Source organism: Clytia hemisphaerica, unplaced genomic scaffold, assembly GCF_902728285.1.
Source record: "Clytia hemisphaerica strain Z4C2 unplaced genomic scaffold, Clytia hemisphaerica genome assembly, whole genome shotgun sequence".
Classification (NCBI taxonomy): domain Eukaryota; kingdom Metazoa; phylum Cnidaria; class Hydrozoa; order Leptothecata; family Clytiidae; genus Clytia; species Clytia hemisphaerica.
In genome coordinates this window covers 717,649-745,421 of record NW_027104271.1, presented here as the reverse complement: position 1 = coordinate 745,421, position 27,773 = coordinate 717,649, and the positions used below count along the sequence as shown (strand labels likewise).

Here is a 27,773-nt window from a genome sequence, read left to right as displayed (position 1 = left end):
TATCAGCTGGAAATGTTTTTTGACATTTTCCATATTTCGCTCTTTCTTCTCATAAAAACTATTGAGTTAATTATAGGGTGAGAAGAACGAAGAACAATGAGGAAGTTTTTCAATTTTAAACTTTTACAATTTTTTCGACTACTCTAAAAAATACCCGATAACCCATATGAATTTTTATAATTTATTTTTGGAAAATTATTAGAATTTTTTAACCCACGTGATTTTTTTGGACCCACGAACCCACAAACCCACGAGCAATTTCAACCCACGTGATTTTCTTTTGGACCCACGAACCCACGGACCCACGAGATATTTTGACCCACGAACCCACGGACCCACGAGACATTTTAACCCACGAACACCCACGAGGGCACGAACCCACGAACCCACGAACCCACGACACGCACGTAACCCACGTAATTTAGCAGACTCGGATTCGAACCACCACCAAAGAAAGACCTTCAGTTTCGGAAGCCAGCGCTCTATCCATCGAGCCATTGCCGCACAGCAAAATACGCAATTCATAACGTTTTATACCAAACTGGCAAAATACGGGGGTAATGTTATTATAATATGGGTAAAAGTACCCCTTTTTTAAACCTGACTGAAATTCGAGCCGTTACTAGCAACCCTGCGGGGCCCAAGGCGCCGAGTATGCACCCGGCACAGTGACAAGCCGTTACTAGCAACCCTAAACAATCCCAAACAGCAAACCCCCGGAAAATTTGAAATGTCGGAATGAGCAATAGCCGATCACATTTTGGAGGTTTGTCTCTTATGTTTTCCTGGCTGTAAATAATGTTCGTGGGGCTTCGTGGTGGAAATGGTAATGTTGGTGGAATTGATAGCACTGAAATCTTTCTTCGACCATCTCGTCTGTCCAACGATGGGACTCGTGGTAAGCCATTACGAATAGTTGACTTTGTTTCAAGGGCTCGTCCCACGGAAGAGGAAAAGGTCCTCTCCTATGATAGAAACTGTAAACTCTCATTCATCTTAAATGATTCAAAACCGAAGCTCAAAAACATTACTGTTGAACAATTTAGCATAGCAAATCTTCGAATTTTTTATGAACTATTATTTTCTAAAAAACTGAGCACCATGCAAGAAGTCCGGGAGTATCTCTCGTACTCTGTTAAGATCTTAGAATTGGCGACTAAGTATTCCTGGGAGTCTGTGCTGCTGTACGATGATGAATATCGCATATTACAGCACACATATGGCTTTTCCTGGGCCACTGATAACAGTCACCTACATGAGGTAATGCTTTTACCAAAATGGGCAAGCGCGCTTAAGGGACAAGACAAGTTCTCCGGCTCTTCCTTACCTTTTGGGTCAGGTAAGACTGGGGGCTCTCGGACTACTACTGTCTCACATCTTCCCAGTGGTGAAGAGATCTGTAGGATGTTCAACTCTCGTAAGGGATGTCAACGTCCCCAATGCAAGTTTTCCCACGCTTGCAACCGTAAAGTTGGTTCGCAAGCCTGTGGGAACAGACAACATGCTGGATGTAATCACCCGTCACGTGGTGATAACTCCAAAGATGGGGATGAATGACAACCCTCACCTCCTCTTTCAAACCTATCTTCGTTTGTTTGGGAGAGGGAGCTTGAAGGGGATCCTGACAAGGATTTCATTCTTGACGGGGTCACCAACGGTTTTAAGCTCCTGCCCCTTGATGCTCCCATCTCTAGCGACTCCAGAAGTCATGCAACTTTCGTTGACGTCAAACCAAATGTTTCATTTTTCCATGAACTTTGAACCCTTGGAACTTTTCTTCTATGTATGCTAAAGCGTTCCCTTATGGTATTTACTAAATGAAAGCCTGTGATCTTAGCTTTCCAGCGGTATATAACACTGTGGACACGGGCTAGACGGCAAATTGGTAAAATGCCGAACGTCTTGCAACATTTTGAAAATTGTTTGCCGACGGGAGAAAAAAAATTAGCAACTATCGAAGAACAAATGTGTCTGGAAACGGAGGAAAATGTATTTGGAGGCTGAAACTTTGTATGTTTATCAGAAAAAGGGTGAGGAATTCAAAAATCACAATCGCTAATTCTAGTTCTTTCATTTTCATGTAGTTTTTTAACTTTTTTGCTTCTTTAGCATGGGAATGTCCCAAAAAAAAGTTTTTATTTCTGCCGAAATGGATTTTCTTTTCATTTGGGGTTTCTCCTTTCAGAAAAACTTATTCTTTACTCATAAGTTTTTGTTCCTCCATTTCCAGAGGCCCCTTGAAAATGGGTCCTACCACCTTTTTTGACTCATTTCAACCTTTTCCAAGCTATTTTCTTCAAAAAAAAAAATTAAACAATGCAATGTCTTCTTTTTTCAAAAAAAGATATATCTTTCGTTATTTTGATAAATATACTAAATATTTTACAAATATTTTTATATAATAATATTTTAACACCATCAAAGAATTCTCCCTCCAAATTTGAGGTCTCTAGCTACACTAGAAAAAGAGATATGCAAAATTTAAGAAGCATGACTGGAAAATTTCTTTTTTTTCTTTTTTGACACATTTTTCGAATTTTTCCAAGCCATTTTCCTAACCTTTTTTTTGACATTTTTAGTCAAATTTTTGAAACTAAAATTTGAATATCTTTACAACCACTAATCCTCTGGAGGCCTATGACCCCTCATTTTCTTTCTTTTTCAAAGCTCTACAAGATAGGATAGATTTTGAAAAAAAAATCAAAATTTGAAAAATCTTCTGGAGTTGCTACCATCTCGATTGCCGAGGTGGACAACTACACATCTGCTGTCAGCCCAGGTGCCAAAGAGAAGGTTGAAGCCACCATTCTCGAGGAACTAGCGGCTGGAAATTATCGCATTGCTAATTGCAAACCTACCATTGTCAGTGCACTTGGAGCCGTTCCAAAGCCAGACTCTGAGGATTTGCGCATAATCCACGATTGCTCCATGCCTCCGGGGCGTGGGGTAAACTCTTTCATTGACATTGAAAAACAAAAGTTCCAGACCCTAGATGATGCTACTAAACTGATAGGGAAGGACTTTTACACTGCTAAGGTGGACCTTCGCAGGGCCTATCGCTCTGTTCCCGTCCACCCTGGAAACTACTCAGCACTAGGTTTGAAGTGGCGGTTCAAGGATGACCGACATTCCACCTACCTAATAGACACACGTCTTCCGTTTGGAGCTCGCAGTGCTCCTGGTATTTTTCATCGTATCACACAGTCTGTTAAGCGCATGATGGCCAAGAAAGGATTCTCTAAACTGGTTGTTTACTTGGATGACTTTCTTGTAGTTGGCCGTACATTCAAAGAATGTCAGCGAGCATTTGACACCCTCTGTGCCCTCTTACTTGAACTGGGTTTCATGATAAGCCCAAGCAAGTTGGTCCAACCCTGCCAGAAACTTACCTTTTTAGGTGTGGACATTGACACACAGTCCTTGTCCCTTTCTTTGTCTCAAAGGAAGCTCAGGGATCTCAAGGACCTGCTATTCTCTTTTCAAACTAGAGTGCGAGCGTCCAAGAGACAGCTTCAACAATTAGCGGGTCGCCTTAACTGGGCCTGCAAGGTGGTTCATGGCGGTAGAACCTTTCTTCGGAGGATCCTTGATCTCATGTCCCCCCTTGCCTCCCAGTCTGCTAAGTGCTTGCTCTCAGAGGAGTTTTTCAAAGACCTAGATTGGTGGGTTAGTTTTTTGGAAGTTTTCAATGGGTTTCGTTCATTCCATGACTCACGCCCTGTTACTAACCTCCACACAGATGCATGCACCTGGGGAATCGGTGCATCCTTTGGAGAGGATTGGTTCTATTCTAATCTTCTGGTGGATGCTCCTGAACTGTCAGGTCTTCATATCACGTACAAGGAAGCTTTATGTGTAGTTTTTTCTGCGGAGCGTTGGGCGGAATCATTCAAGAATAAGGTAGTCCACGTTTACTGTGACAACCAAGCGGCTGTTGCTATGCTAAACAAGGGTACCACAAAAAATCCGGTTATGATGACTTACCTGAGACGGCTCTTTTGGTGTTCTGCCATGTACAATTTCCGTCTTCGGGCATTTCATATTCCGGGAAAATTGAATGTTCTGGCAGATCATATCTCTCGTCTTCACTTCCGTCCTAACATGCAAGCTTTTTGTCACCATCTGCTTGCCTCCGGGGGGATGCCAGCCCTTGTAGCCCCTGCCACGCTACACATGTCTCCCTTATCATACTTCTTTCTGCTGGGTCTTTACTCCTCTAGCCTCTGTTTTTCTTCTGCCTTTTAGGTCGAGCACTGTCCTCCTCTCTCTTGGCAGACGTCCTATTCTACAGACAGGCCACCTATGCTCCCAACACTGTGAAGGCCTACCGTACTCACCGCAATACATACTTCCGTTTTTGCAGCCTACTGGGCATTGAGCCAGCACCTATTTCTACTGTCCACCTCTGTATGTATGCTGCATACCTAGCTAGATTTCTTTTGCCGCAATCTGTTTGTATATATATTAATTTTGTGGGTATTTTTCACAGGGACCAGGGCCTCCCTAACCCACTGACGGATAACTGGACCCTCTCCACTGTCCTGAAGGGTATCAAGCGCACCTTAGGCTCCCCTCCTCTCCCAAGGCTCCCTATGACCACAGACATCCTGCTTCGTATCCGTGGTCTCCTCAATCTCATGGATAGTAAGCATGCGTCGTTTTGGGCAGTCTGCTTGGTCTCTTTTTTTGGGTTTTTCCGTGAGAGCCATCTCCTGCCTTCTTCTGTGTCAGAGTTCTCCCCCTTGACCTACCTCACTCGTTCAGACTTTAGCTTTTCTGGGTCTTCAATTCTGATCAGGGTCAGGTGGAGTAAGACGATCCAGTTTGGTCAACGTATGTTACCATTCCACTGGTTGCAAGCTCTTCTCCCCTGTGTCCAGTTTGGGCCGTGTCCCGTGCGTTCTCTCTCACTCCTCATACTCGTCCCAATGACCAGGCCTTTTGCTGGAGGGATTCTTCTCGTGTCACTTACCGGATCTTCACGTATAAGGAGTTCATGCATTCACTGCAGTTCTTCCTCACTCGTTTAGGTCTCAATTCCGCTCAGTATGGTTCCCATTCCTTCAGAAGGGGTGGTGCTTCCCTTGCCCTTGAAGCTGGCGTCCCGCTGGACACTATAGCTGTCATGGGTGACTGGAAGTCTGACGCTATTTACCTTTACCTGCACATGCCTTTGTCCCAGCGCTTGCGTGCCCAACATTCCATCACTTCCTTTCTTGAGTGCTAGTCCTAGTCTTTCACTGTGCCCCACCTATATATAGCTTTTCCTAATATATAATTAATTTTTTTTTTTTTTTTTCCCACTACATTCTCACATTGGGTTTGGACCTATCTCTTTTTGTATATTTTTGTCCTAGCCCATGCTAGTCTATTCAGAAGAACTGTGATTGTACCAATGACAGGTACCCTGTGTCCTTTTCTTACTCTATGTGTTTAATGGCCTGATATATGTGGTATATCAGGTTTTAGATTCATAGTGTTATGTTTTTATCTGTACTCTTCATTCAGCCTCTGTTTTATGTAGCCTCACTCTCATGAGTATTTAAAGAGCACATGGTACCTGAACAGCCTCTTTCTTCAGTTCTTCACTGTGCATGCTGACCTGTATTTTTGCTCCTCCTCCCTCCCCGACATCTCATGGTGTTCTAATAGGTTTATTATTATTATTTTTATTATTTTTACTGTGTATTCGCTGAAGGTTATGTACCTATATTTGCTTTATACCTCTATTGTCATTTTCATTTTACATTTTCTTTAGCACATTTTTATTTAATGCTGTTTGCTATACTCCCCGTGTAGTTTTTGTTTTCATATTGCTATATACTATACTCTATGTTTTCAGTTTGTCAGTTGGCCATTATTAGTATTATATATATATATATATTTTTTTTTTCTCTCTTATATGTGTTTGTGTTATTTCATGTTTACCTATCTCTTTTTGTATATTTTTGTCCTAGCCCATGCTAGTCTATTCAGAAGAACTGTGATTGTACCAATGACAGGTACCCTGTGTCCTTTTCTTACTCTATGTGTTTAATGGCTTTTTTCGACGAATTTTCTTCCTTTTAATGTAATTCAACCTTCCTTTATACAACAAAAGGTCATTTAGACAGCTAATTATCATTTTTGGTGGCTGAAGCAAAAAAACTAGTGCATCGTGTAATTATGCTTCTGTTTAATTTGATAGGTCAATTTTTAACGTTTTTAAGCACTTTCAGAAAGTAACTTTTTTATTCACTTGAGCATAACTTTCGATCTAATGTACCGAATTCACTAAATGACCCATCAAAATTTAAGTCTATCCTTCTTCTTTCCAATGGAGTAGGAATGGTTCTTTTAAAATTTTTAGATTTCGAGAAAATTAGTTTTAAAGAGAGAAACTTTTTTGTGGCGCACCCGGTATAAGTGCAATGTAAATATTTTTTCGCCTGCGGCGCTTCGTTTTATTTTACGAATATTTTCAAAACTACTTTCAACATTGAGTTGCGAAAAGTCAAAGCAAGAGAAGTGTTGTGTATCGACCAGGGGTTAAAGAGGATGCTCACCCCAAAAATGAGAGATTGATCGAAACTGCTCGCTGTGGTTTTTGTGGTCTTATGTGGACTAACTTTCTCCATTTTAGAATATCTTATAAGCTGTTTGACATTTCTTACACCAAAGTTTTATGCCTACGGCGCCAAAATTACAAACAACCCTTATTTTTGCCAACTTTCGAATGTTTGAGGCCTCTTTCAGCCATTCATCTATTCATCTTTAGTGGAGAGTAAAGTAAGACCAGGAAATAACAAGGAAATAGATATCAAATTATCACCCGGGGGGTAATAGGGTTGCGAGCTGACGGGAGGGGGAGTGCCGCCTGACTTTCGAACTTTGGACCCTTACCGGGACTAGAAAGGAGAAAAGAAAGGAAAATTTTGGGAATTTTGCCACCCTTAGCGGGACAAACATGACCAATTTTGACCGAATTTCGATCTTTCAGGGGGTAAAAAGTTGAAATTTTCCTATTTTTCCGACCCTTAGTGGGACTGAAATTTGATTTTCTGATTTTTCCGACCCTTAGCGGGACTTTGGAAGTCCAAAAAAGGTACCCTTAAGGGCGGCACATACCGTACCCTCCATTTGCCTAAGTACCCCCCCCCCACCCGGGCATTACCACCATCTTCGTATAAATAAAAGTTTATTAACACAGAGATTCCGGGCGTTACTTTCAACCAGTCACTGCTGTTACAGTTTAATAGTTTCACTTTTAATGGTATAGGGTGCAAATAAGGACAAAAATACCAGGGGCGCCAATGTCATAGTTTGCACCACCAAGAAAATTAAGCCAGGTCGCTACTGCCCTTAGCCAGTCACCAGTACAAACTGGATAAGTGTTTGTACTAGGCACCCAGCAGCTGTGTTGTTTTGTAAAAGGCAAATCAATATGTTATTATATTATAAAAAGATTTATGCTGGAGTGATTTATTCCAAAGCACTCAATATTATTTTGATGTAGCAAATTCTATTTGAATTTTATGGACACTTTTTGGACCACTCGGTATTTACAAAAATAAAAAAAATAGAAAAAATAGTTATAACAGTATTAAAGTCTATTCACGATAAGTGTGCACTCTTTTTTCATTTACCTATAACTTTTGAAGGAATTCTTCAATCTTTATAAAGTTGGTATCATTGAAAAGATATTAATGAGTGGAACAATTTGAAATAAAAAAAACTTTAAAAAGATTATAAAAATGAAGATGAAAATGAAGAAGAAAAAAATGAAGATCTTGTAGAAAAGTGCTATAACTATCATTTTCACTGAAGTGAATCCTTTATCATCGAACGTCATCACTGTGAAAAAAATTCTCAAAAATAATCATTTAGTCAAAAGATATCAAGCAAAGTTATAAGATAATTGACATCTAAAAACGCTGTTTTCTGTGTTTTTAGGGTCAATCACTTATCAACTTTGTATCATAACTTTATATTGAATAAATATTTTAGCAAAATTTCTTTACAGTGATGACCTCCTAAGATTAAAGAATCTCTCCAGTAAAAATGAAAGTCATAGCACTTCTCTACAAGATCTTCATTTTTTTCGTTTTTATTTTCATCTTCGTTTTTGGAATTTTTTTAAAGACTTTTTTATTTCAAGTTGTTCCACTCTCAAATATCTCTCCAACGATACCTAATTTATAAAGATTAAAGAATTCCTTCAAAAGTTATAGGTAAAAGAAAAAAGAGTGCACACTTATCGTGAATAGACTTTAGTCCCTTTTTATGTTTCATTTTTATTTTATTTAGTATTTTCCACACTTGCTCTCCTTGAGCTCAGATCTCTGTCACAATATACACGAAAATAAAGCTACATTATTGATATAGTGATTTCCACACTCACTCCCCCCCCCTTCGAGAGTCATGTCCCAATGACAAAACTATTTGATTCTCAATGCAAACAATCATTTGTACTTTGTAGTGAGTGATAACATAATCAATATTCATCAGTTCATTAACAATAGTCTTGATTACTTGGATCACAACTAAGATCAATGCTTGAGTAACGTATTACCACGTTACTAGTGGCAACCCAACTCGTCACTTCAATATAGCCAACATCTCAAAATGTCGGAGTGACCTATTCAGACTAATTAAAAACCACGTTAGTTACAAGCCACATGACAGTTAAATGATCACTTCAATATCAAAAAGTAAGAACTGTTTCAAGCAGCGTTTTCACTACATACCAAGCTAGTCAGGTTCTGGGTAAACTCGTTATGACGTACTTCAAAACCAAGCACCGTTGGGTATTAGTATTCAACTTGTTCATTGCAAAGCGACAGGTTTGAACCAACATCCACTAAGTGACCCACCAACATTCAACCAAATGATCCACCAACGTCTGACCCACCAACATCCAACCAAATGATCCACCAACATCTGACCCACCAACATCCAACCAAATGATCCACCAACATCTGACCCACCAACATCCAACCGAATGATCCACCAACATCTGACCCACCAACATTCAACCGAATGATCCACCAACATCTGACCCACCAACATCCAACCAAATGATCCACCAACATCTGACCCACTAACATTCAACCAAATGATCCACCAACATCTGACCCACCAACATCCAACCAAATGATCCACCAAAATCTGACCCACCAACATCCAACCAAATGATCCACCAACATCTGACCCACCAACATCCAACCGAATGATCCACCAACATCCAACCCACCAACATTCAACCAAATGATCCACCAACATCTGACCCACCAACATCCAACCAAATGATCCACCAACATCTGACCCACCAACATCCAACCAAATGATCCACCAACATCTGACCCACCAACATCCAACCGAATGATCCACCAACATCCAACCCAAGTGATCCATCCATCATAGCAGTACAATTGGTGATAGGAGACGGCCTATCACACGGGGTATAGTGTTCTCTTTGATAACGTAGGCATACATGAGGTGGTGGGCCATTCACAGGAGGAAAACGACGTTGTGTTGAAGTGACAAATATGTCTGTTCGAGTCATCAATCAGCCCACCGTTAGTTGTATGGAAGTATTCGCTCGAGTCTAGTACTCAGTGAGCCTCTTGGCTCGAATCACTAAGATGAGAAGGTACTGCCAAATCATCTACAGTACCAACAGGCCTGATTGAATTATCAGATGTTGATGTAGGTTCATCCTGTACCGCATGTATGATTTGTGCTTCAAAAAAGGCAAATTCTACGCTGAACTTGTTTACTTCCGTTGCTTGATTAACATAGCTGTCACTGTGGGTTCAATTTCAGAAGGGGTCAAAGTAAGAAGGGGTCAAAGTAGTTGATGTCTTCCTTGTTTCTTGATTTTCTTTATAATTGTCATCCCTGTCTTGACTTTTTTCCATCTAATTGCTTTAACATATATAAACAGGAAGACTTTCAGCTTTTTCAACCACCGCATATATTTCATTCTTATAGAAAAATCTCAATTTACCTGTTCCACCTCTTTCTGATAGGTTTTTGATTAGTACACAATCTCCTTCTACCAAGTTTTCACAAAATGATGTTTTGTCGGATCTTTGGTTTTCAACCGCATGATGTTTTTGAGCATTTTCGATTGCGTTATCAAATGTTTTTCTCCATTGTTGAACAATTCTTGAATATTCTCTCCGCAGCAGATTTTCCCTTCTTGTTCTTAGTTGCAAATGTTTGACTGAAGCGGGAGAAATGATCAGTTACTACTAACAGATATATTCATGATGATAATTTTTGAGTTTCACGATGGCCTTTAGACGTTTGTTTGTCTCTTTCCATCATCGATTGGTTACTGTTGGTTTGATTTTAGTTACTACCCACAGATATTCAAAATTACCGTTGCATTTATCCAACTTGAGATAATCAATCCCAATGATTTCAAATGGTTTTAATGACCTGATTGGAGTCAATGGTGCTATTTGTTTACGATTGGGAGTTTTGCTCTTAATACATTCATTTACACAGTTGTGTGACATGTTTGACATGTTCAGGATATTAGGTTTCATACCCGGCTAATAGATCCTTATTTCGCTTGGTCGCAACATTTTGTTGCGCCAAGATGACCTCAGCCTTCATGAATTGTCTGGTAGAACCGATAGTATCAATTCTCTCCGTAAAACTTCGGGTACAACTATAAACTTTAGAACAAATTTGCTATATAGTATATACTATTACCGGAGCCAGTCCCGGCACGGGTCTTTTGTGTAACAAAAGTTAATTGTCTTTAAATAAATAAATAAAAATGAAAATATTTTTTAAACAGTGTGATGTTTAAAAAATATACAACCTCACTCACGGAAAGACGACAAGACTTCGTTCAGCTTTTGATCTTTCAGTGCTACTTGGTCTGAGGTACAACCACCATCAATCCATTATTGGTTGAGCGTTTTAGTAGATCCCGAAGCTCCCACACGGTTACCAATTCTCTGTTTTCCCTTCTTCCACATTTTATATTCGTGTAAACGTGATGGGAAGTCACAGTGTTTGTGATCCTTACCAGGAAGATATTTCACCGTGAAGTTATATTGTGCCAAATTTGCTATCAATCTAAGCCCAATGGCGTTTAATTTTGCAGTTGTCTGTATGAATTGTTGTCGTTGTAGACTTTAAACTGTACACATACCGATCAATTTAGAGACAAGAGTTTTAGTTTTCCGCTATGATTGCGGTAGTTTTATTTAGATGGTGACAGAGTCCTTGAACCATAACAAATCGCTTTCAATTGTGCATCATCATTTCCCTGGTATATTACCGCTCCCAAACCTTTCTCACAATCATCGCAATGCAAAACAAACTTCTTGTCAAAATTTGGGAATGCATTACTTTTGGTGACTTTTGGTGATGTTCCAAAATCTCCTCAAGAATGAGTTGATGTTGTCCGGTCCATACAATGGGTGTCTTTGATGATTTTTATTGCTGCTTAATTGTTTGTTCTGTTCTCAACAAGTCGTACAAATAGTTTGATGCGAAGTTTTCGATGGAGAAGCGATAACAATTTATAAATCCCAGCAAACTTCTCAGATTTCCAATATTTGTGGGTGGAGATCTCAACTTCTCAATGACTTTACTTGATACTGGATCCATCCGATGGCCTTCTTGTGTGTCTCGCAAGAGACTTCTTGATCTCTGTTTTGAATATCTCAGACTTTGGGTAACCAGCGATATGGGACATGGATAGGAGTCGAGTCTGATAATTTGATACCCATAACAAAATCTTTCAGAGTCTATTCAGATAACCAATATCAGTTTTAGCCTTTGAAAATACATCACTGTACTCATATACGATCCCCTCCACTTTTTCTTATAGTTCTGGGTGCAAATGTTTTAGGTTAATGGGAAGGTGCCATTTTTCAGTTTGTTCCTCCATACCAAGTGTATGCACGTTCACGGTGTTGACGATTACAAGTGTCGTTTGGATCCAGGGTAACATGACGATCAAAACAGTTCATCACCAAGATCTCAATAGTTTGATTGGGTTTGGTGAGACATTTCACAAACTCCAGTTGTTCATTTTCCTCCGTTTTTCGTTCATTTTGAGCTTTTCTCCAGATTGGCTCATTCAATCTTTCTGATATTTTGCACAAAGAATCAAAAGTGAAGAAGCCCTATTTATTTTTGGTCAATTTGGGCCAAAATATGCCCAAAAATGAGCTTTTGGGATTTCCTTGAGTTTGAATCATTAAATATTTCTGATTTTTCCCATAAAAACAGATCACCATCATAGGGAAGAGATGGTTCGTAAAAAAGTTTTTTTCGGCTCAGAAAATGAATTTCTAGCTATAAGAATCACCACTATTTTATGGATGTGTTTTTGCTATTAAAACTGTACCTTTACAGAAGATTAGGCTTTAAGTTTGAAATTTTGAGTTGTTGATATATTTTTTACAAGAACTGGGCCAAATTCGTAATTTATTTATAAGCACATTGGAAAAAAAATATTTTTACTGGTCTGAAAAGCTTAAAAATTGTCCTATTCCGCTGAAATGCAGTGTACTTTTTGCTTGGATGAATTTCTACAGGTCTTCTTTTCATTATTTTAAGGTTTTGTTGTTTTTTTTTCAACTTTTTTATAAGCACATATGTTTGGAAATTTGGCCCAAATATGCCCAATAATATGTGTTATTCTCGAGATTTTATATTAGATTTTGTTTACATTTTTTGCTTAAAAGTAGGTTACTACCACAGTCAAAAGTCGGTTGAAGCAGACTTTCATAAAAAAATCTTTTTGGGTTAAAAAATGAATTTCTAGCTATGAAAGAATGTAATAACACCAAAGGGTGCATAGAGAGAATATGAATATAGAGAGAAGGTGTTCTTAACCCGATTTTTCCGCAGTTTGATTGTTGAACCACCGGGTCCGTGACATGAGTATGTGTGAAATAAATGTTTAATTTGCCTCATCAAGGTCCGGGAAAAGAAAGTGCTTTTAGCCAAACAAGAGGGCTTGAAATCAAAAATTTTTCCGTCGGCACAACCATGGTTGTACCTCTTTAAAAGTCAATTATTTTCCCTTTCTGTATACCTTGGTTCTAACTTCAAGTTTGAGAGAGGCTTTCTCACTTGCGCAGATACTGAAAGAAATTTAAACTTTTTAAACCATGTCGATACATCACAATGTTCTAGAGTTGATAACATTTTATATAACAGACTGGCTTCTCAATAGCCCCCTTTTCCCAACCTCATTACATTTCTGTCACAGTACAAAAATGGATCTATCTGATCAAGATAACCACTTCTTCTTTAGTAATATGTAACGGATTCTAAATAGCACTAAACCAAAACTTAGCTCATGCAAAAAGTTGTCAAATTTTTTTCTCACCCCATTGAATTTAAGATTTTTAAATTCTTACCTCATTGGGTGCTTAACACCCACTGGGCACAGAAACAGGGGTGTGCTTAGGGACAAGAGCATTGCTAAGAACTATATATTTTCGAGTATCCCCTCTTCAGGGGTTATTTGAAAGTGCATTTGCTAGTTGGTTGTAATTTTTGGCGACAATATTATAAGGCTGCTTTGCTCAAAATGCTTTAAAATCAAATTTGTTGGACACCAGCTCTAGTTTTTTCTCTTTTTTCTAAGGGAGGTATTCAAATCTGTAGGTCCTAACTCGTAAGAAAAAGTTTGAAAAATTGAGAAAAAAAAGTGAAATTAATGATTGATATCAAAGGAATGTGTTGCTGATCTATTACTTTTTCATTTTTTGATATTCTACCCCTTTTGTCAGATTATCCAAGGTTGAAAACATTATTTAAAGCAGATTTTGCCAGTAACACTACGTGTCTCAAACCATTTCTGCACGTTGTTTTTTTAACTTGATTTTCTTTATGATGGACCATATAGATGAACCCATAATCTGCGGCCGTGTCAAAAAGATTTCTTTTTCACTACATTTTTTCTATTTTCGCCTAAATATGAAAATTTTTTTTCTGCCTAGGTTCTGTATCGTCCAATGGTGCAGAAATATGACATGTCCATTCAAAAGACTCAAGTGGAGAATAGACGGACCAGTAGTATACCAACCTTGAAATTTTTGATTTTCAACCTTTGGCCCTTTCCGTGGTGACGTCTAAATATGATGCCAGCAAGGGGTAAGGATTTATTTTCCATTTTGATTTTGATATTGTCGTTTTAGTTGACAGAAATTGACCGTTATTTGACCATCAAATTCGTAGTCATATCCCGGGGAGAGAGGCACTAGATCTGAAAATCATCGCATGCGCGGACAAAAATTGGACTCACTTTATACATCGTCCGCTGTCTCAGTGAACCGATGTCATTTGGCAATTTGAAAACCCACTGGAGCTATTATGAAAATAGTAAAATTCGACCGGGTTTCAACTACAGGCCTCATAACCCCAATTTCAAGTCTGTGACCGCAGTCGAAGGGGACATGAAGGCTCCTTTTTCGAAAGCTATCGAAGGTAACCGAAGGTAATTTAGGGCGTCACTCGTTCTCTCTGGATTACTCTACACTTATTCTTTAACCCTTCACCAAGAAGGGAGGCATCAAGCACCATTTTTGTACTAAGTATGAAGTCTTTAATATGACTTGCAGTCGAGGATTTAACTAATGACCTTGCGTCAGTGTAGCTGAATACCCTAACTTTGCGCTACGAGTGCTCTTTTTTGTTAAATCCAAGCTGTGATATCTTTATATCCTAAGAACTAAGCTAACAGAGGCAATACATTAGAAAGAAGAGCGATATTCCGTAACAACCAGTGATTGAGGAGACGTCATTGTTTGCGTCACCGGTGAAAATCTTTGTATTTCAACTCATATTCGAAAGTTTTGAACTTCGTGGCCTCTTTTCTATGTCCCAGCTCTTGTTGTACGGTTTGTTTTAAGGTTTTCAAGGATGTCTAGACTTTAAGGTTAACGAGAATGAATTGAATTTAAAAAACTTTGTAAGTGCAGCAAAAGAATTATTTTGATAACTTTGTGTTAATTACGTTGAGAAACAAAACTACGTTAAAAACTTACTACCGTAAACTTCTCTCATCCAGAAAACCAAAAGAAGTCTGGAAGCTTATTCACCGAATCCTCCACCCAAAGAAAAGTGTTATCAATATTCAACCCTCCGAATTAAACGATCACTACATTTCAACAGCTCCTAGAATCCTTGGATCACAGCCAACTTCAATCGAGGAAATCCAGCTCCTTCTTCAAGATCTTGCGACAAATGTTGAGCATGAATTCGAATTCCAACCCGTCACGGTTCTAGGAAAATTGCCCCCGAGAAAATTGCCCCCCGGAAAACTGCCCCCGGAAAATTGCCCCCCGGAAAATTGCCCCCTAGGAAAACTGCCCCCTAGGAAAACTGCCCCCCAGAAAATTGCCCCCCAGAAAACTGCCCCTAGGAAAATTGCCCCCCGGAAAATTGCCCCCCCCCATCTTTTTTTCCACTTTTTTATAAAATCCAATGAAACTTCAAATGGCCATTGTAGCTGTAAAATTAAGTAGTTTTGAATTACTCTTAGGGTACCTATTAAACGGGGGTCAGCGGGGGTGGATTGGAAAAAAGGCTAAAACAGCATAATCCGTACAAAAAAGAAGTTTCAGATTCCGAAAAATTGATAAGCGGAGGAGGGGTTGGATCAACAATGTCCTGGGTAGAAAATTTTCGAAAAATTAATTTTTTAACTGTGGTTGGAATTAATTTTAGCGAATGACAGCGCAAATCTGTTCTATTTCATCTTATTTTGAGCAACTTTGTTGAATTTCAGGGGTTATTTAGCCAAGAAAACTGAAATTTTAATTTAAATAGTTCCCACAACTTATTTTGGCATGTTAGTAAAAATTAGTTCCCTTAGCTTAAGATAGCACGGATAGGGCGCTTAGGGTTAAGAAATGGGGAAAGATTTTTTTGAAAGTGATTTTATTACTCGACTATCTTTCTCCACCTCATACAAAACTTGTAAAAGTCGTTTTTGAGGCGTCTTTTTTCTTTAAGAAAAAACTAAAAACTAAAACATGCAAAGCAGATCAATGGTTAGCGTGAGGAATATAGCAAGAATGAAGTTATCCATTCCATATGACCAAGAAATTTTGTAAAACCATAAAGAAAATACTTGAATAGCGAAAGAAATACAGTATAAAACACATTGAAATTGACTATCGCTAAACAGAGAAAACGCTTTCTCTGTATTCCATGGTTAAACCACATTATTCCTTATAAAAAGCGTCAACTTAATGAAAATTACGGCTGCAACCTGCAACCGTTGGACCAAAATATTCTAGATCTCTTAATCCGTTAAGACGCGATCACGTAAAATTGCGTAATCCAAAATCTCCCAAATGTTGAAAATTGAGTTAGATTTAGTTTCGAAAAATGGAAAAATAGGGGGCAATTTTCCGGGGGGCAATTTTCCTAGGGGGCAATTTTCTGGGGGGCAATTTTCTGGGGGCAATTTTCCTAGGGGGCAATTTTCCGGGGGGCCGTTTTCCGGGGGGCAATTTTCCGGGGGGCAGTTTTCCGGGGGGCAATTTTCTCGGGGGCAATTTTCCTGACACCCCCGTCACATATGAACAAGTAGTCAAAGAAATCAAGAACCTTCGAACTGACTGCTCTTCTGGATACGACAATCTTCCAGTTTCACTCATCAAACCTATTGCTGACCATCTCGCATCTCCACTCACGCATATAATCAACACAGGTATCGCCGAAAACACCTTTCATCAACAGTGGAAAATCGGCAAAGTAACACCTATTCCGAAAACAGAACAGTCCACCACTCCAGATCAATTCAGACCTGTTACCGTGCTACCCATACTCTCCAAACTTTTTGAACGTTTAATGGCAAAACAAATCGTAGACTACATTGAACAACATCAGATATATAAGCAAACCCAATCTGGCTTTCGCAAACGTCACTCGACCGAAACGTTGCTTATGAAAATTCGAGATGATATCGTTGGTGCAATGAACAAAGGGGAAATCACACTCGCTGCATTTCTCGATTATTCGAAAGCCTTCGATACGGTTGATTATAAGACACTCATAACCAAACTACGGAAAATCGGCTTCTCCGACAAGGCCGCGTTGCTCATGTTATCATACCTCAGCGATCGCAAGCAATTTGTTCAGGTCGACGACAAGCAGTCTGAACAAGGCAATGTTCAGTTTGGTGTACCACAAGGCTCCATCCTCGGACCGATCTTGTTTAATCTATACACCGTGGACTTACAAGACAACGTCGAGGGTGGTAGTACCAACCAATATGCTGACGATACTACAAATTACGAACATTGTAGACCTAAAGAAGTACCAGCCGCAATCATCAGAATGACACAACGCCTAGATCAACTCAAAGATTGGTCGACCGAAAACAATCTTGCGTTCAACAACAAAAAGACAAAGATCATGCTCCTATCGACTTCCAGAATGGGTAAGCTGCACGATCTCGCTAACCCAACCCATCCGACCTTCCATATTCATCACACAAATCAATTGGTCGAAAGAGTTACCGTATATAAACTGCTTGGTGTTCAGTTCGACGAAAATTTGAACTGGGAGGGTCATGTTAACAAACTTTGTCAATCGGTATATGCAAAGCTATATGTTCTTCGATACCTTCGTCGCACTGCATCGTATCGCTTACGTAAGCAACTCGCAGAAGCACTATTGTTACCGAGGATCAACTATTGTTGCTCGTTATTCTGGAACCTTCCGCAATATCAATTCAAAAAACTTGATAAGCTTCTATGTCGAATCGCATCCTTTGTAACGCTAAAGTATTCAACAACTGAGGACGTAATAAACCTTGGCTGGTTACCAATGCAACAGCGGGTTGAATTCGAACTCTTAAAACTTGCTCACAAGTCGATTCATCTGGAGGATTTCCCATCATACCTAAAGGGCTTCCATCTGAGAGCTGCTGGTAGACCAACACGTAATGTTGAAGAGATTGATTCTAATTATGTATGTAATGTATCTGAAAAACTGTTTATTGGTAAGGCAAGTCGCCTTTTGAATGATCTCCCAAAGGCTATTCGGGAAGAGGTTGATTCTATTAAATTTCGCAATTCTTTAAAAAAATATTTATTAGATGTTAGTCTTGCAATATATATTATGCAACATTAGTTTATGACACTCGACAAATTCGACATTTCAACAATCACTACTACTACTAGTAAGACTTCTATCAACAACAATTCAATATCTCCACAATTCTCCAATCCAAGCTGCAATTCACTTCTAGTTTTGTCTATTTTCTTTTAAGTCTCTAGTCTCCCAAGTTGTCGATAAGATAATAAATATTTTATTTTCTATATTTCAAATTTAAATTATTATATTTCTAGTACTTCATGTTTAGCCATTTTTCAAGCAATCGAGTTTTTTTTTACCTTCAATAGCCGATCACGATCTGACTTCTTTTTTTTCACAAGCTTATTTTCAAGCATCAATCTCACATTCAACAACACTACTTTGCTCTTCTTTTGTTCCGACAAATAGTTATTGTTTAAGATAATTCTTTTTTTTTTTATTGATTTTTAATTTATTTCATATTTCTCAATCCAATTCTAATGAATACTGTCTGATACTATACTTAGTCTCCACCATTTAGAATTTCTCCGAGGTCTAAGCCTTGCCTGCAGAGTTATATCTTTCAGAAGTGAATAGGCCTCACTGAAGAGATATATAGCTCTGTATTTCAACTTGCCCAGATAGGGCAGTTGTACAATTTTATCCAAGCTTCAATTTATAATTTGGATCTCAATTCAGCGAATCAACTTTTGGTCGTACGTATATTTTTGCAATTGAAAGTTTTTTTTACATAATAATTTATTTATTTATTTAGTTTACTTATTATAAATAGGACGAATAGCCATTGAGATATATGGAAGTGCCTGAAATACAATTAATAATAATAATAATAATAATAATAATAATAATAATAAACAAAGAATAAGTACTAGTTATCGCATGATTTCGAGTGCAATACGAGAAATATTTTTCCGAGCCTTTAGGCGGGGAAAAATATCGGTGCAATCTCGGAACGAGTAAAATATCGAGTCCCCCAAAAGTCAACGCGGTCATATTTGCAGATTAAAGAAATATGAAATATCGCAAATATCTCGATGCTCTCGACCAATCAAAACGCTGATATTTTTTTGGGTCGGCAATAAAAAAAGTTAGGGAGACATTTACGCTCTTCTCAAAAAAGTCAGGGATTGACCATGTAAGCAGATGTAAGAGCCATAAATTTCTTCTGGTGTGGAGGATTTTGATTTCATTTTATTTCAGCGGGTTTATCTACTGGGGCGGGTGGATCTGTCTGACCGGGTCACTGATACATGGGTATGGTATAAGTCAAATGTCAAAAAATTAATCTTAGGGAGAATGATATGGAGGGTTTTAAATTAAGGAAGAAATCTTTAATTGATTTGCACTAAATTTTTCCCGAAAATTCTAAAATTTGGTTTTCCCAATCGGGACTGTCTCTACCTAAGACGACGTGCTAGAATGTGAAAAAAGATTTGGAAAATATTTCTAAAGAAGGAGGAATACTATATTTGGGCAATAAATTCACAAAGTGTATTAGAATCGAAAGAAACATCGAGAAACCAATGGGGATGAACAGATTTTATGGGTTAGTGCAAAATTGATGAAAAATCAAAAAGTCTTATCCCACTCGGAGCTCAAGTGAAATCCCAAAATCGAGTCTTCGAAAATTGTGTTCAAATCTAAGAACTTATGACCTTTTTAGGGAGTCTGTTTTTGATTTTCGTAATTTTGGAAACCTTACAGAGACTCAATAATTGCTTTTTAATAGATTTTGTTCCCCTTTGAGGGAAGTTCGAGGGCATTTTTCTGGTTTGATCTTTTTCTACCCTAACTGAGACGGACCAGGAACTTAGGAAAGGTGCCTTACTCTGAGTTTGAGGAAATCTAGAAAAAATTCTAGGTCCCTTTGAATCTTACCAGGACAAAATTTTATTATTTTTCCGACCTACGGGAAAAAATTCCGGGGGAAAGTGACGAAAATTTTGAGGAAGTGACGAAATCTTTCCCCGACGAAATATTTTCCCGACTTTTTATCACCCGACCAAAACTTGTACCCAATTTTTTTATCCCCGACCAAAACATTTACCTGAAATTTTATACCGCAACCAAAATTCAAATCTTATTTTTTTACATCTTTATTAATCGAAATTAGTGCTTTAAACGTCGAATTACAAGATTCATTTTCGAGCTAGTGACAGAAACCATTTCTTTTGGACAGTTTAGTCGGGTGAAAGTCCCGGGGGTACTACCCTTGTCGACCGACGGGGGTGCTCCGAAAAGGTTCGAAAAAGGAACCCTACATGGGACTCTAAATTTGCGATATAAGTGACTCTGAATGGGACCGAAATTCCAAAATTTTCTCAAATTTTCTACTTTTTTTCCCGAATTTTCCAAAAATAGGCACCCTACGTGGAACTGATTTTTCTATTTTGGTGTTTTTGCGACCCTACCTGGGACTCGTGGAGGCTAAGAAAGGTACCCTGACCAGCGCAGCATCCCCGTAACCCATCTTGCCCTAGTACCCCCCCCCCTGGGATGAAAGTGACAAATTTGAAATTTTTGTCGGGGAAAAGTGACGAATTTGAAATTTTGGTCGGGGAAAAGTGACGAAAATGCCTCTACGTGACGAAATTTTTCCACGACGAAAAAAGACCCCGACTAAATAAAACCCCGACATTCTTTCCCCGATAAGGTATATTATAGGACTGAGAGATTTTATTCTCCGATTTTTCAAAGCCTTTGATGGACTTTCAGGCTCCAAAAAGGTATCTCTTTGATACCCGTAAAAAATATTACACGCTTTTTTTATAAGAATATCTTCAAATTAAAAGAAAGAGATTTTGATTTATTATTTAGAACTTTAAGTTTCATGCCGTTCGTGTGGACGACAATCATCAGCTAAATAAAATCGTTTGACAAATATTCATATACAATGGCTTCTTCGTTACTATTAAGAATATCTTCTATAAGAATATCAGGGTGAAAATTGGCCAAATGGTAAGAATACCATACAATAAGAATACCCTCTATGGTAAGTTTTACAGAATTTGATAAGAATACAACAATTTTGTCTTTGGTTAACAGAAAAAAACTGCTTCTTTTGTTAGACTCGAATTGAAACTTTGAGGCAGAAATATAATTTAAGCTCCCAATGTACACTTAGAAGTCCCAAACTCTCATATTATGATCACTTCTCATGTTTGTATTAAAGTCAAGTGCAATTATTAAAGTAGCGAAATTAAGGCTTTGAAAGTGTGAGGATAATTTATAATACATCCCTGTGTCACAGACCCATTGGGACCGCTGGAAAATTTGCCAAAAATCGCGTCCCCGGTGGGAAAATACCCTGGAATTTCAGCCCACTTGGAAATTGACTTTGATTTCACCCCCATTCGAAATTCAATGTTTCAAAGTTGCACTCCAAAACCATCCCCACTGGATTTTTTAATCTTGAAACAGTAGAATTTCTACCCCCATTGCGATTTCAATGGGAATTTTTATCTCCACTGTGGAAAAAAGCTCCACCGGGACTGTGAGACAGGGGTGTTATAATGGAGAAAGGATGTACGTTACAGTGTATAAATTAACCCTTTCTACCGTTTTCGATTTTTTCTCCCACAAATTTTGCCGAGTCAACTTAACTCCGCAATGTTTTTCATAAGAATCATTTACAAATTTAATAAATTTAATCAATCGCTCTTTAATTACAAACCCCCGGTTACAAACCGAAATAATTTACTACAGCTTTCTCTCAACTTTCTCTCAAAAAGAATTCCGGGGGTCACGGGAAGGAATTCATTGAAAGCTTTTCTTAATGATCTGATATACAGCGAAATCAAAGATAAAATTTGATAAATATCTATTGTTTCTTATAAAGAACCGCCTTTCCGAAATTCCCTGATGGGATGTTAAAAGCGATAAAGAATTGTCGATTTCAGAAATTAATGTCTATAATGAAATCGACATTCTCATTGACCAATGAGATTGTTCTACAAACAATACAGCTTTTTCTTTCACGCATTGTCTAGAGACTTGTAAACATTCGATTTCCTTTGTCTTTTTATCCAATCAGAGAGAATTTTACACATCGCTGATTTTGAACGATTTATAAAATGGTCAGTCTGAATCTCGAAAACGAAATGACACGTTTACTTGTTAGAGAAGTGACTTGTGTGTTGAATAAAGTTTCAACTTTACGGCACGCCTTGAAAAACTTGTGATCAATCTTTAGAAAGTTTTTTGAAATGTATTATGAAAACTATACCAGCCTTCAAACATTGAGGTAAGAACATGATTGAAAAAGCTCTGCTTTATTCACTACTTACTTTTAGGAGATTTTTTGTTCTGGGATTGGAAAGATATTTTCAGATAGAAATATTTCTGTTTTGATGCTACTGAAATTATGATGAAAGATTTTGTGATATTTTGAGTGATATCTTGGGATCTAGCTACACCTATCAACAAATACGTAAGGTAATTTTCTCAAATATGTAAACGTTGTAGAACTAAACTCTTTTTCTTTATTATTTTAGATCTTGAATCTGGACCAACACCAAAGAAATAACACGTACTCGAAACAAGTATCATGCTGAAAATTGTCGAAAATGTTTCCATATCTATACCAATGATGGTACACTGAAATTCATATAACATTGTATCAATTTGACCGAACTTTAAAGAATCATATGGTACTTGGTATTGTAATGAACGCAGCTAAATTTACATGTTCCGAAACAATTATATTCAAATTTTTGTGCGTGGAGGACCGGTAGTTGATCAAGATATAATCTCTTCAAACGAATTTTTGTGAAACGAGATTTTTGTGAATATTTGACGGCTTTGCTGCTCCACGAATAAAACAGTAAAAGGTACGTTCGATTTTTTACGACTTCTGATTTTGATTTTTCTTGATGAAACTTAGAATATACTTGAAAAAATTCTTCTGGGCCAGATTACACGTCTTTTTTTTATAAGGAACACGTTTATAAGGAACTCGAGGCTGAAAATGGTTCAAAAAATAAGGAATTTTTAAGGAACTGCCCAGGCTGAGAATAAGTGGATTTGAAAATAATGTACGTTATTGGGACTAATTTGACCAAATTTTGATCTTTCAAGGGGCAAAAAGTTCAAAACTTCCTATGTAGTAAGGAACTCGATAAGGAACTTTGAGACTGAAATTCTCTGTAAAAATAAGGAACACCAGGCTCAGAGCAAAGTTAAGGTTCCTTATAAAAAAAAGACGTGTATTCTCAAAAAAAAGTAAAGACGAAAAACAAAATTTTGTTCATCCTTGACGTTTCGATACTTCTTATGTAAATTTTATGACCTATAATTGCCAGATGTGATTTTGAAATTGATTTATTAACACGTTTTTGCTTGTAAGCTAACATTTGCTTGTGATCATGATACAAGAAGTATCGAAACGTCAAGGATGAACCAAATTTTGTTTTTCGTCTTTACTTTTTTTTTAGAATATACTCTCTCAAACTTGGGTTCTTTTGGTTAGAAACTTAGATTTTTGATCTGAAACTTGGCGATGATTTTTGTGACCGGCTTTGATGTTCTTACTCTAAGTCTGAACTATAAGCGATTTATATCTTTGGGTTTGGTAACTTTTTCTGTCTTTTGTCAAAAAAGTTGGTATTTTTCCGTTTGAATTTTTGATTTTATCAGAACTGCATGTTGTTTTTTCAATTTCTTTACGAATATTTTAACTTTCGTGTCCGATTTTTCTTTTCAAAGCTCGGTATTATCGCTTCTATTTCACTCTCAATTCGATAGATTCTGTTTTTTTCTGTTCGATTTTTATCTTGTCAGAGAGAGTTTGATATTTTTATCTGTTCCAGTTTGATGGTTAGTTTTTGTTCAAATTTGCTTTTTTCTCAATTTCTTCCGAGATTGATGTCATAATTTTTAAGGTCGATGGGTTTTTGTTTAAGTGTTTTACTGTCTTGATCAAATGTTTTTGTAGAGTTTGATGATTTTTCTACCGAATCTTTTTTCTGTGTTCTGTATTTTTACTTTGACTTGGATGGTTTTTGTCCCACTTTGGGTGGCTTTATCTATGGTCCGAATTTGATAATTGATTTCTTCGATTTCGATTTTTTCTGTCAGTTGGATAAGCACCGAATGAACTTAGCTCATTTTTGATCGATTTATCCTATTGTGATGCTTTTTTTTTCGAAATTTGATTGTTCAGTCCCAAATAAGTTTTTCTTGATTTTTCTTGTCCATTTTTTTCTTGTCAATTTTCCAAATAAGAATTTTTTTGCTTTAGCTCCTGACCATTTCTTTCAGAGTCAGGTTTTCTTTTTCTGTAGATTTTAGTTTTCCGAATTTTGTGCTTTTTTCTGTCCGAGCTCGTTCATTGAATTTTAAGATTTTGTTTTCCATGTTGACCTTTCCAAAATTGAAATTTTTCCAAGATTTCTCGGGTAACTAAATGCATGTCCCAGAATTGCATTATTTTTTCCGCCCCAATTCTAGCCCCTAAACCGCTAAACCATAACAAACTAAACATTTCGAAGCATATTTGGATGTAGAATACCGTATTCAGTGTAACTTGATTATTTCCTCAGCAGAATTAGAGTTTTTTTAAGAAAACGTGATTATGACGTCATTATTTATGACGTCATAATTTTAAAAAGTTGAATATCTCGAGAAATATAAATCAAAACTTTATGAAATTCGGAACAGTGATAAAAGATATTGAGATATTTCAAAAAAATTTGAAAGTATTTCCGAAAATTAATGACGTCAGCAGAAATTGCAAGAATTCCAATTTTTGCGATAAAATGCCGTCATAAATGACATCATATAGCAAATTTTCAAATTTTTTGAAAATAATTCTCCTCTTGATGAATTTGTCTCATCATTGTCCATCTATCATTGGTCTAATCAGGTTTTCTTAAGATATTCTAATCATACTGAGAAAAAAATTAAGTTACACCGAAAACAGTATTCTACATCCAGCCAAATACGTTCCCAAAAATGTATAGTTTGTTATGGTTTAGGGACTGGGACGGAAAATTAATGCAATTCCGGGACATTCATTAAGTTACCCCAATTTTCCAAGATTGAAATTTTTCCAAGATTGAAATTTTTCCAAGATTGAAATTTTCCAAGATTGAAATTTTCCAAGATTGAATTTTTTCCAAGATTGAATTTTTTCCAAGATTGAATTTTTTCCAAGATTGAATTTTTTCCATGATTGAATTTTTTCCAAGATTGAATTTTTTCCAAGATTGAATTTTTTCCAAGATTGAATTTTTTCCAAGATTGAATTTTTTCCAAGATTGAATTTTTTTCCAAGATTGAATTTTTTCCAAGATTGAATTTTTTTCCAAGATTGAATTTTTTTCCAAGATTGAATTTTTTTCCAAGATTGAATTTTTTTCCAAGATTGAATTTTTTTTCCAAGATTGAATTTTTTTCCAAGATTGAATTTTTTCCAAGATTGAATTTTTTTCCAAGATTGAATTTTTTTCCAAGATTGAATTTTTTTTCCAAGATTGAATTTTTTCCAAGATTGAATTTTTTTCCAGATTGAATTTTTTCCAAGATTGAATTTTTTTCCAAGATTGAATTTTTTTCCAAGATTGAATTTTTTTCCAAGATTGAATTTTTTTCCAAGATTGAATTTTTTTCCAAGATTGAATTTTTTTCCAAGATTGAATTTTTTCCAAGATTGAATTTTTTCCAAGATTGAATTTTTTCCAAGATTGAATTTTTTTCCAAGATTGAATTTTTTTCCAAGATTGAATTTTTTTCCAAGATTGAATTTTTTTCCAAGATTCACCAAGATTTTAAATATTTTTAAATGTTTAGAAATTATGTATTGTTTTAAGAAAATTTTTGTGTAAACCATTTTAGTTTTTTCTAAATCATTTTTTTATCTTTTGATTCAGGCTCCTGTCAAAGTGCTATAATGATGTTATCTAAGTGGAGCAGTGTTGAGTGGCAGTCAGATCGTCGAACAAAAAGGAACGAAACTATAAAACGAAAATCGATACCGAAAACCGAACATAAAGATAAAGATAGTGGGAAAGACTTGTGGCATGTGGTATCCCTTTAACTTTGTTTGGATTTTATTATGTTTGGAATTTTTCTCGTGTTCATTATTTATATATGAGGTTTGGTATTTCGCAATTATTTCGGCTGTGTGGTTTAAGATGTTCTTTTAAAACTTTATCAATGATATTAGTGGCAGCGTTCTCTTTTCATTATGGTCATCATGGGTCTTATTTTCTCATACTTTTTACGAACTAATATCATTGAAAAAATTTCAAAAAGTTTTAGGAAGATCGAAACGTGTAGATTCTGGATTTAAAACTGACAGTAGAATTTAATGTAAAGCCTGCATAATGATATTCAAAGATCGTTGGATTTGCTCAGATATTACATTAACACAAAAATTAAACTTAATTAGAGTGGAACTAGAGTCAATCTAAAAATTTACATGAAACGCAACTTTTGGCACGACTAAAATCTATGTTAATTGGTTTGAATTATTGGCATGATGTTTTTTATTCGTGTTTTTCTGTTTGTTGTTGTTGGTGTTCATGAAGTGAATTTCAACCGTACTGTAAAGCGCTAATCGATCCTTTTTGTTCATTTGCTAAGAATGCTTTGTTATACTATGTTAACCGAATGTGTGTATTTCGAATCTAAAGGGATGAAATTTTGCCGAATTGTATGTTCGTTGGTATTGTACATTTTAAGGTGAACGAGTGGTTGCTGCAAAACACTTTGAACCGTCTCAAGATTTCTTAATATGTCTTTGGTAATTACTTGCGTTGTGAACCCTCCAATTTGTTTTTTGATACACGTTTTTTATAAGAGAATGTTTTTCAACTTTTTTTGAGTTTATAGCCTACATGTTTTGAACATGTTCATATTTTCACCATTTTGTGAGTAATTTTGCCCATTTTCCTAAGAAATCGAGAGTTTAGTGCACAAAGCCTCAAAATGTTCTTAACTTCTTAACATTTTGGCCAATAAAGTCTTATGTTTTATATAGTTTGTTCTTAAAAAAGTGTATTTGAAGATTTTTTGCGCCTTTGGTCAAAATCAATAGTTTTCGGACGGTTTTATCAAATTTCTCAAAAACCACATTCTCCATTTGGATTTCGTTGACATCCTTATGTGATTCCGTTGGTGTCGATTCTTGATGTGTCGTTCGTCGCTCGAACGCTCTGACCAAGTTCCTTGCTCTGACTGAATTATTAAACAATCATTGTGTTTTTACACCGATTTTTGAAAACCCAAGTTTTTCACTGTATTCTGTATACATGTCGTGCTGGTATGGTAGTCTGTCTTGTGCGAGGAGAGCTTAAAGGAGTGGTCTTTAAGAAAGACCGTTTGTTGTTACTAGCAACATGCACGTGAATAAACATAAACCAGACCAGATCGGACAGAGAATTTCGAGACGTAATAAATCTATCATTACAAAAATATGTTTAAATTCAAAAATAGAGCCACAAAATTGCAAATTACAAAAAGCGATAGCTAATTTTAGACGAGCCTTCAATTATTTTTAACTATTGGCAAGATTTATTTCAAGCTAATTAAGGTATGTGTACACCTTTTTTCCGATTTTTTGTCAAAAAATTTTTTTTCAGTAAAAGTGGAAGAAAAGTTACTGGATTTCATTTTGGTAAAATTGCGATCTTAAAATCTTTTTTTGATCCAGAGTTATAACCATTTAAATTTCAAAACAAAGTTCGTCTCATGATGGA

At 36.8% G+C, this 27,773-nt stretch overlaps 2 long non-coding RNA genes across 2 annotated transcripts; both read left to right on the top strand.

Annotated features, from left to right (window-relative positions):
• Positions 1-811: 811 nt before the first annotated feature.
• On the top strand, positions 812-15,238 carry LOC136816706 (uncharacterized). The gene is made up of 3 exons (XR_010847974.1): positions 812-898; positions 13,965-14,118; positions 15,035-15,238. It is a non-coding gene; the product is annotated as an uncharacterized lncRNA (long non-coding RNA).
• A 7,435-nt stretch (positions 15,239-22,673) lies between these two features.
• Positions 22,674-26,838, top strand: LOC136816699 (uncharacterized). The gene is made up of 2 exons (XR_010847969.1): positions 22,674-22,904; positions 25,944-26,838. It is a non-coding gene; the product is annotated as an uncharacterized lncRNA (long non-coding RNA).
• Positions 26,839-27,773: the final 935 nt, after the last annotated feature.